The 6,426-nt window shown below is 37.2% G+C and overlaps 1 protein-coding gene across 1 annotated transcript in view; it reads left to right on the plus strand.

Annotated features, from left to right (window-relative positions):
• Window positions 1-6,426, plus strand: part of LOC107082797 (neurexin-1-like) — a 1,206,010-nt gene that overhangs the window by 14,920 nt on the left and 1,184,664 nt on the right. The window lies entirely within an intron of this gene.

The raw sequence follows: 6,426 nt of genomic DNA on the forward strand, positions 1-6,426 counted from the left end.
TTTTGTTTATGCTAACAGCAACATGACCAACATGTCAGGCTAACCTCGAAATCCCTCATACTCCGTCAGCGCTCCGCCCCGCTGTGCACCAGACTGGCTGCACAAAGCAAAGCCTACAGCCTCCACTGTGGCTCCAGTCCGCTCCGCTCCGAGTCCCTTGGAGATGGTAGAGAGCATGCGCCAGATGATTAAATTCAAAGCAGCAAAACAGGCAGAAATGATCCAGGGTTTCCGCGGATCATTAAAAATAATTACAATCCATTAATTTTTGGGGATTTTTTCATTAATTTCATTAATTTTTATAGAATTTCGGGGTAACAATCAACATATACCGAACCGAATCGAAAACCGTGACCACGAAACCCTGAACCGAACCGAACCGTGGATTTTGTGAACCGTTCCACCCCTAGTGTAAAGGAGGATGGGGCAAGCTACATTTGATAAGCACAAAATAGCAACTTTTACAACAATTTTAAAATACTCAGACAGTATGCAAGCCTTTTCACCATCTAAAAAAACTGAAATTATTTATTAAATTTGTCTTTAGAAAGTCTATGAGACAATTAGTTTACCTTATATCAGTAATTGAAATCATTTTAAATCTAAAATTGCAACAGGTATGAATGCATTTGGGCTTTAATGTAGTTATATTATAATCATAAATAATAAAAAAGTAAAACAAGCTAAATGCATCTTGGTCACTTCTCTCTTAGTACCTTATGATAGATCAGATAAAGTTATTTAGTTACCTTGGATAAAATGGCTAATTGTGCACTGTAGTGGGAGATAAAGGAAGCTGTGTTGTTCAAATCAGATGCATCCCCTAATTTTACTATATTCTCATACCAAGAATATATTTAGGTTCATGGAAAAGTAGATATTTGTGGATCAGGATTTGCTTTGCCTGCGTTTATTTACCCCTGAGGCTTTGTCATCATGTATGCGTCATATTCTTCTTAATAGGCTAGCAAATGGAATCAAAGCCCCAAGAAAAGGTAAAACATCAAATGTCACTAAATCATACAGTATAAAATTGGAAAGCTACCTTTGTCCCCTGGGTAACATACAGGAACTATGATAAAAACTCCTTCATGCCAATTACCTGCCTTGTTTGGGAGGGCAACACCAGCAGACTGAAGTTTTTTATGAGAGTGTCGCAGCAAAGCTGTAGTCCTCATAGAAATATCAGTTTGATGATTTAGGATGTCTTTATTTTTTGTTTTTTCTTACATAGATTCTGTTTACAAGACTGGAGAGAGCCAGTAGAAATACATGTCATCAGCTTAAAATCAACTTGTACTGAAAACTGAATAATTAAACTCATTAGCCTGTGATAAGAAGTGCATCCTAGTTTGAAACAAAAGTTTAAAATAAAGATTTAATATCCACAGGAGTGAAAAGTTCACATTTGAGGAAAACCTGGCTGCTGTTGCTGTGTTGGTGGCAAAGCCTATAAAAATATTTTGCCTCTCTTTATTCAAACCGGTGCGTTTTTTGGTGTTAACCTTATCATTATCAGCTAAAGCAGGGAACCCAGAAGAAAACATACTTCTTAGCACTTTGCATGCAGTGAAATTTCTGAGAAGTACCTCCAACTGTTCATACATTTTGGTTATGAGATGATCTTGTTTTACTCAAATCAGCACAAGGACTGTACTGCACTAGAATGTGTAAAAAAAATTTCTGTCAAATTTGCATTATTTCAATAAGACAATATTGGTGATTGTTTAAAAATTTGAAAGGAACCTCATTGTAAAAATTTTTTTAAGTCGCTTGTTGACAGGGATATTCTGCCACTTTTCCACAGACTGAAAACCTTTTAAATCCAGGAACTCCGATACCTACGTAAGAGACATAGATATTGCGTATTACAGGGTAACAAAGAACCCAACGACTGCCCATTCCCACGGCGCAGACCTTTTCCTCCTGTTCAATTTGCATGTTTTCTCAACCAAAATAAGGCTTTGTTTATGGTCCACTTTATAATGCCTCGAACTCAACGCTATTTCTGACAGTTTGAATTGAAAAATCTTCCTGGATGGGAATCGGAATATCTTCAAACTTGCAAACAAAGTCCAGTGGATTGTTTATTAACTTAAAAATTATATATTTTTTTGGAATGACTAGGAACTGGATGACTGAGAATCTTCACCAGCATAAATCCAGGATCAATCAGCTTTTAGTGGTAGCTCACTGACCTGTATTGACCCGGGTCAAACAACTTGACAAACGATCTGGGTTAAAATTACCCTCAAACTGCTTGTTTCCAATCTCCATAAGGTGGGAATTTGGATCTGGGTCAACCCGATAATTTAAGTGAAATTTTCGAGTGCAAAGTACGCTTGTCAACACACTGCGTCAGTCGCGTTTGATCTAACAAGCCGCAAACAATCTGCTTACATTTGATAAACATGGTGCAGCGCTAGTAAGAGGCATATGGACAGATAAAAGTGTAAAACAATAAAGCACACATACTATGCCCTGGCATCCTTAGATGTTGCTCAACATTGTTTACTTTCCTGATTTCAGTTGCACCACATCATCAACACTAACCAAGTGTGATGGCGTCAAAAGACACGCAGCAGTGCAGGCAAAGAGGCCATGCAGTTTTCCTGTAGGGGGTCAGATCCAGCTTTTTTTGCCAATTGGAAGGGAGCCAAATCCCGATTCCCTAATTTCAGGTGGAATGAGACTTTATAGCGATGTGCTGCACTGTCAACACAGGACAATAATTGCAAGATCTCATAAGGTTTTTTTTAGAGCTATATTATTATAAAAATCTCAAAATGTTTTCTTTGTTAATATACTGAGATATATCAAGAATCGCAAGCTGACGTGACGTTTCAAATCAATTCAGTTAAATAGCGCCAATTGACAACACGTCATCTCATGGCCCTTTACAATTGAACTAGATCTTACAGTAGAATTGATTCTAAGTTTCCTATCTAAGGAAAACCAGTTGATTGCATCGACTCATTGACTCAAATGCAATCCCTCACACTAAGCATGCTTGTAGTGACAGTGGAGAGGAAAAACTCTCTTTTAACAGGAAGAAACCTCCAGAAGTACCAGGTTTAGTGTGAGCGGCCATCTGCCGACATCAGGGCGACTGGGGTTCAATTGTTATCCAACAAATTCTTCCAATTCATACACCAGATGTACTATTGTAGAATCTAATGGTGTATGGCAGTGGTTCCCAAAGTGTGGGGCGCGCCCCCTAGGGGGCGAATTTTATTGTAATCCAAAGGGGGGCCCAGAAGAAAATCTTTGGGAACCACTGGTGTATGGCATATCAAATGGTGTATTTACATTAAAATAAAGTCCTGTTTCAAAAAGTGGAATTAATTTGGACCTTTTATAAGAAAACATGAATTACATCTGAGATGTAGAGAGTAGGTTCTCTCGCTAAATATTAATGTTAGTGTTTATTTAAATTTTTTTAAGGGTTAGGGTTTTTTTAAATAAAACTATAGAGTACTACGTATAGTCCCCTTTAAAAATTGCATAGAATAGTCTCTGCTGGGGCTATTACTATTCAATTCAATTCAGTTTATTTATATGGCGCCAATTCACAACACATCATCTCAAGGCACTTTACAGTTCAACCAGATCAAATTTTCTATCTAAGGAAAACCAGTTGATTGCATCGACTCATTACTGCATTGATTCACTTCTTTCTAGACTTTCTTTGGGATGGGAGAATGGAAATCATTTTAAAATCTATACTAAACCAACGCTTATAATGATGTTTAATCACCCACATTCTATTTCTAATGTATTTTTAAAATTTTATTAACCGTTGCTCTTTCTACTTTTTCTAATACATTTCATCTTCTTTTTTCATGCCTGTGTATCAAGAATTTGTAACGTCGGCTTGAGTCAAAACACAGAAAGTTGTGATGATTTCAACTGTGAACAGACCCCCTGCCTTTATGTAATGCATTAGAGAAAAAGTGCTCCTCTATTTCAACTGTGAGGTAATGAAGCAAACAAAGTGCAGTCTGATTATAATTATAAATGTGTTTTATTCTGTTGAGTGCTGCTAATTAAGATAAATATTGCAAAGTAGAAACTTTACTGAACGCCATCCGTCTTTGACAGAACTCCATGCAGAGTCTTTCTCCAGCAGCACGGCTCCTGACAACGATCCTCAGTGAAATTCTCTGTATTATCACTGAAGACAGATGCTTACTCTGTTTTATGCTTCAGGTTGTTACTTTTCAGTCTCACATGATTTGATTGGTGATTAATTGTGTGAGATTTTAAATAGATATAAGAGTTTCTAGTCACTTAAAGAACTATACATTAGCATTGACCACCAACACAAAGTACTGTGGCACTGCCTAGAACACATTTTGATTAACTAAACCCATGTGAAAAGATAAATCAGAAAAATTTGGAAAAATGCCACAAAGTTTTTCAGTGCTGGGTATTTTTGCCAAAGTCTTGAATCGATTCAATTTTGATTCATACAGTTCTAAATCGATTAATTTCGATTCGATCTGTTTTTTCAACAATGAAAGGGGTTTAACTGTGTTTCAAAACACTCATGTATTTAATTTTTTCCTGTCGTATTAAACACAAAGTGCAACTTGAGATGAGAACAAAACTGTCTCAAAAGTGCAAACTTGTTTGTGTAAAGTGAAAAAGTGAAGCCTCACTCGAGCAAGCAGACGTGACACAGCGGGGACGCTGGTCAGGCCCCATTTGTTAATGTCTTCAGTCAACCTATTGGCTATATTAACAGCTGTCTGCCTTGAAGTTATCTTGAGTGCATCTTTCTTGCTCATTTGAATGTGAAAGTCACTTGCGTCACTATAAAACTAATCGATCTCATTCCTTGACATCAATTTTGCAAAAATGTAAAGGAATCGATTCAAAATTTATTAAATCGATTTTTTTACCCAGCCCTAGTGCCAAGAGACCATGATAACCAGGGCTGAGGCGATGAGTGGTGGTGGAGAGGAGGTGGCAACTAGCTTACTCTAGCCTAGTTTATCCTTATCAAAGCAAGTACAGGAGCTGTACAGGTCTAACTTACCCCACGTGAAAACATAAATCTACCCCAGACAAATTTAGAGAACAATGGCACTAAAGTTTGGTAGAATTTGTATTAATTCAATTAACTGATACAGTAGTAGTCATTCAAAATGTCCCCACTTTCCTTGATGGGGCCTTGGCTGGTCCTTAACCGATCCTTGACTGGTCCCCTACGTTTCCTTTTTAACCCCTTAAAGCCTGGACCATGAAATAATTGACAGAAAATATTTTTTTTTTAACTAGAGATGTCATTTAACTCTGAAAAATGAAAAAAAAAAAAAGAATATTTATATTTTGTTAAAGTTAAATTAGATAATTTATTTGGGTACATGTTTATACATTAGGCCTTTCTGTAGAGTATTATATATGTTAATTGTTCACTACATGTGTCTGATTGTGTAAGTCCGGGTTTTTAGGATCAGCAAGATCACAGTGATGATGCAGAGGTCTCAAAAACTCCTGTATCAAATATGATACAATTGGTTTTAAAAGGTCTTAATAAGGGCTGGGCGATATAGAAAAAAGCTTATCGATAAAAAAAAAATGCATATTGATCGATATTGATAATTATTGAAAAGATTTGAAACCATATTTTATGTGTAGCCCTGCCTGGACATTTTATAATATTGCTAAATGATTTAATTTTAATAAAAAACACAAACACAGACTTCGAATTAAATCTTTATTTAACCAACTTTTTTAACCATAACAGAATTGTTTTAAAGAAAAATAACTTAAGAGACCTGAGTTATGTTATTAAATACTGACAAAGAATAAACTAAAGTGACCAGAAAAGTGACCCCGCCCTCTTCTAAGCTGAAACTGGTTCGGCTTAGCTTCCTGCTTTAACCTGAGTTCTTACTTTGAAGTTGCTGGCCCCTCAGCATTTTTCTCTCAATTGTTAGAACTACGTGGGAAACTGCCCTGAACTGAATATATATATATTTTCCCGAAATTCCCGAAGATTCCTCGGAGGACGACGCAGAAGCGCGCCGTGGCCTACACAGCTTGTGCTCCTGCAGGTGTGAGCGGCTGAGATGATTAAAAAAAAGTTGGTTGTGTTATCAGACTTCGTTTTCACTGGTTCCCGACACATTTTCCAGATGACTGTGGTTTGATTTTTGTCTGACTTGCCATGACCGAAATACTGCCAAAATGGCGAACTACAAAAACAATTTCCTCCGCCTCTACTTGCTGCGACATCTTCATGTGCTCTGTGTTGTGGTTTGAGAGGGCGGCGCTTTGTGACGGCGTGCCTGGGTCCGCGATTGCGATTGGTTGGGAGGAAGTAGTGACTAGCATAAACCTACACGCTAGGCTACAATGAGAAGGAAGGAAAACTACGTTTCTTTTGTATTGAACTTTTATCAACCCTCTTTTTTTCTA

Source organism: Cyprinodon variegatus, unplaced genomic scaffold (genome assembly GCF_000732505.1).
Source record: "Cyprinodon variegatus isolate N-32 unplaced genomic scaffold, C_variegatus-1.0 Scaffold62, whole genome shotgun sequence".
In the NCBI taxonomy this organism is placed as follows: Eukaryota; Metazoa; Chordata; class Actinopteri; order Cyprinodontiformes; family Cyprinodontidae; genus Cyprinodon; species Cyprinodon variegatus.